This window comes from Chrysochloris asiatica, unplaced genomic scaffold, assembly GCF_000296735.1.
Source record: "Chrysochloris asiatica unplaced genomic scaffold, ChrAsi1.0 scaffold00447, whole genome shotgun sequence".
Lineage (NCBI taxonomy): Eukaryota > Metazoa > Chordata > Mammalia > Afrosoricida > Chrysochloridae > Chrysochloris > Chrysochloris asiatica.
In genome coordinates this window covers 513,099-517,745 of record NW_006408965.1, presented here as the reverse complement: position 1 = coordinate 517,745, position 4,647 = coordinate 513,099, and the positions used below count along the sequence as shown (strand labels likewise).

Sequence of the window (4,647 nt, the reverse complement as noted above, 5' to 3'; positions counted from 1 at the left end):
TTAGCTTCTCTTTTTTCAAGAGTCTTTAGAGTCTCTTCTGACATCCATTCTGCTCTTTTCTTTCTTTCCTGTCTTTTTAATGATATTTTACTCTTTTCATGCATAATGTTCTTGATTTTATCCTACAACTCTTTTGGTCCTTGTTCATTAGTGTCTAATTCATAAAATCTTTCCTTGAGTTGGTCTCTAAATTCAGGTGGGTTATATTCAATGTCATATGTTGGGTCTTATGGACTTGTTTTAATTTTCCTAAGCTTCAACCTAAGCTTGCATATGAGCCATTGATAATCTGTTCCCCAGTCAGTTCCTTGCCTTGCTTTGGCATTTTCCTTGTGTCCTCACACAGATGCAGTCAACTTTAGCCCTTTGTATTCTACCTGGTGAGATCCTTGTGTATAGTAATCTTTTATGTTGTTTTAAAGAGGTATTTGCAACGAGTAAGTTGTTTGTCTTGCAAAATTCTATCATGTAAGCTCCAGCTTTATTTCTAATACCAAGGCAATATTTTCCAGCTACAGAACCTTCATCTTTGTTTTCAGATTTCCAATCACCAGTAATTATCAATGCATTTTGACTGCATGTTTTATAAATTTGAGACTGAAGAAGTTGATTGATATTGTTATTAAGTGTAGTCAAGTCAGTTCAGACTCATAGTGACCCTTAATAAGGCTTCTGAGGAGCAGCTAGTGAGTTTGAACTGCTGACATTGTGGTTAGCATGCCAATGCTTATCCTATAGCATCATACCACAACACCAAAGAAGTTGGTAGAATTCTTCAGTTTCATCACTACTGATTTTAGTGTTTGGTGCACGTTTTTTTTTTCTTTCACAAATAAGATCTTTTATTTGTCATCATTAAAAGTCTGAATTCTAAACAGATTCTTGAATTGGTGGTTCATAGCCATCAGCTCATTCAACTTTAGCACCTGTCTCTTCTCTAGTAGCTTTGCCTTCATCATGAAGCTTCATGAGTTTTCCCAACTCAAACTTGGGCTTCTTCAGCGTTTTTACTTTCTTAACACACACATTATGGAGAGGGTAAATAGACTGGCAAGCCTTCTCTATGTCCTTTCTAATGCTGTCTAGAATCAGTTTATTGACTACTTCTTTGAAGTCATTTGTCTGAACCTCTCAGGTCATGATTTTCATCATTTTCTTCCAGATTTGACAGACTTGTTGGTGCTGAGCATAAGACGTCTTCCAAATCTGGTTGTTGAGTTTGTTTAGTAAAACCAACACAAAACAGGCGAAGCAAGTAACCTTCTGTAGTCATAACATAAACATGAGCTTCAATCATGGTCTGACATTTTTGACCATGGAGCACATTTTGTCACAGATAAGATACATGCCATGGAACTTGGTCAAGCAGTTTTGCTCTGAACATCCTCAGTAATTAGCTTGAATTTTCTAAAGGCAGCTTCATCATTCTGCAGCTCAGCAAGACTCACTTCAAAAACAAGACCCTTAAGTTCATCAGATGCAATTTGGGTTCCTTGAGTCCTTGTGACTAGTCTTTTCCCAATATTTCTTATATTGAACATAGCTGGTGCCTTCACATAATACCAATCTTTCTTAGAAAATAGATCAACCACTTTCTTCTTGGTTCCTTTTTTGCCACCTTTTGTAATGCACTTGTTCTTGCCCACCACCATGGTGCTGCTCAGAGAGTCAAAAGGGCTGGTGCATGAATTTTTATAATAGTGGTGTTCCTTGTATATGTATGAATATTGACCAATCACAGACATCATTGTACTTCAAGATCTTCATATGTTCTTTCTAACAATGAATGTTATGCTATTTCTATTCAGTTTGTCATTCCCACATAGCAAACCATAAGATTGCCAATTCAAAATGATCAATATGAGCTCATTTTAGCTCACTTATGCCTGGGATATGGATATGTTCCTGTACATTTTTTTTAATTCCAATTTTTTTTTTTTTAATTCGTACTTTGTACATTCCACTTTCTGATAGATGTCTGCAGGTATTTGTTTTCAGCTTTGAGTTGTGCCATGTCACCAACTGAAAGTCCCCAAAGTTTCATTTCATCCACACCATTAAGATCAAATCTAATTTGAGGAGGCAGCTATCTTAGTTATATTTTGAGTGCCTTCTGAGCAGCTCATCTTTTGGCACTGTATCAGACAATTTTCTGCTGCTATTCATAAGATTTCCAGTGGGTAATTACTCAGAAGTGGCATGCCTCACCTTCTTTCTAGTCTGCCTAGTCTGAAAGCTCCACTGAAACCTGTCCATTAAAATACCAGTGACATAACTTCCAGCACCACAGTAGCATTCCAACAACCACAGTGGTGGCTTTAATCCTTGTTGTGTTGTTGTTCTCAAGTGCTGCCAAGTCCATTCCAGCTCATCGATATTCTGTATAGGGTTCCCAAGGCTTGACTTATGTGTTTGAACCACTGACCTTGCATTTCAAACTGACCTGTGGTCCAGTGCTTTCCATCTTAATTCTTAATTTTCAATATCACCATAATCCTGCCTCATTAATTACTAACTCTAAAATGGGACAATAATCACTGGTATTTTGTTGTTGATATTTTTAGGTACCATTGAGTCTGCTCCTACTCCTAGTAACCAGAAGTACAAAAGAAAAAAAATATTATCTGATCCTGTGTCATTTTTACAATGCCTTGTAGGTTTGAGTCCATTGTTGCGGTCAAGGTGTCAGTATATCTCTTTAGGAGTTTTCCTCTTTTTCAAGCCTCCAATTTATCTAGTGTGTTTTCCTTCTCCAGAGGACTGGTCCCTGACAACATGCTCAAGTTTTGACATCCTTATTTCTAAATAATATTCAGGCTGTATTCCTTTAAAGACAGACTTTTTTGTTCATTCATCTGACTGAATATTATACTTTCAATATTCTTTGTCTATTCCATATTCAAATGCATGATTCTTTTACAGTCTTCTTTATTCATTGTCTAACATTCACATGCTAATGAGGCATTTGAAAACACCTTGGCTTGAGTCAGGCACACCTTATTCCTCAAAGTGGCATCTTTGTTCTTTAAAACTTTAAAGAGATCTTTTGCATACGATTTACCTAATGCAATATATCCTTGTATTTCTTTTTTGCTGCCTCTTTGATCACTGATTGTGGATTCAAGCAAAATTAAATCTTTGGCAAATTCAATCTTTTCACCATTTGTTATTGTTGTTTTGTGCCATGGAGTCAATTCCTACTCATAGTGACCCTGTACAGGGTTTCCGAGGTTGTAAATCTTTACAGGAGCAGAAAGTCTCATCTTTCTCCCATGGAACAGCTAGTAGTTTCAAAGTGCTGACTTTGCAGTTCGCAGTCTGATTCGTAACCACTACGCTACCAGAGCTCCTTTTTAGCATGATGTTATTTATTGGTCCAATTATGAAGATTTCATTATCTATACATTGAGGTTCAATTGATACTAAAGACTGTAATCTTTGGTCTTCATCAGAAATATTTCAAGTTCTCTTCACTTTCAGCAAACAATGTTATATCATCTGCATCTCAATGATAACTAGCGAGTCTTCCTCCATTCTGAGGTTAAATTCTTCTTCATGTCATCTAACAAGAGTAGGTTTGATATATTAGACATTAATGAGCAAAGACCAGAAGAGCTGTGGATTACATCACAAATATCATAGAGAAAGAAAGTAAAAAGTAATCAAGAATACAAACATGAAGGAAAAGACCCATATGGATGCCAGAAGAAACTGTGAAACTTGCTCTCCAGTGTAGAAACGTTAAAGTAGATGGAAAAATTGAGGAAGTTAACAAGCTGAACAGAAAATTTCAAAAAGCAGATTGAGAAGGTAAAGTCAAATATTATAATGAAGTGTGCAAAAACCTGGAGTTAGAAAAGCAAAAGGGAAGAATATGCTTCGTATTTCTCAAGATGAAAGAACTGAAGAAAAGATTTAAGCCTCAACTTGCAATATTGAAGGATTCTATGGACAAAATATTGAATGATGCAGAAAGCATCAAAAGAAGACAGAAGGAGCACACAATTACTATCAATCATTTAAGAGATAGACTATGATCAAGAGCCAATGATCCTGAAGGAAAAATTCTAAGGTGCACTGCAGACATTGGCAAAGAATACAACTCTGGGAACTGATGGAATATAAACTGAAATATTTCAACAAACTGATGCAACATTGGAAACATTCAATCATTAAGGCTAAGAAAATTAGATGAAAGTTAACTGGACAACTGATTAGAAGATATTTATATTTGAAGGTGCACATTCCAAAGAGAGATGACCCAACAGAATGTGGTAATCATTGGACATGATCATTGATATCACACGCAAGTAAATTTTTGCTAAAATAATTTTTAAATGACTGCAACAGTACATTGACAAGGAACTTCCAGGGGTTCAAGTTGAATTCAGATGAGAACGTTAAATGAGGGATATCATTGCTGACATCTGTTGAATTTTGGCCAAGAGCAGAAAAGACAAGTAAGTTGTTTATCTGTGCCTTATTGACTATGCAATTGCTTTTGACTATGTAGGTCATGACAAACTATGGACAACATTGTGGAGAATGTGTAGTCTTAAACAGGTAATTGTGCGCATGAGGAGTTTGTATGTTGACCAAGAGGTAGTCGTTCAAACAGAACAAGGGAACCTGAATAATTTAAAATCA

The 4,647-nt window shown here is 36.0% G+C and overlaps 1 pseudogene; it reads right to left on the bottom strand.

Moving 5' to 3' along the window:
- Positions 1–870: 870 nt before the first annotated feature.
- LOC102833001 lies at positions 871–1,652 on the bottom strand (annotated as a pseudogene).
- Between the last annotated feature and the right edge of the window lie 2,995 nt (positions 1,653–4,647).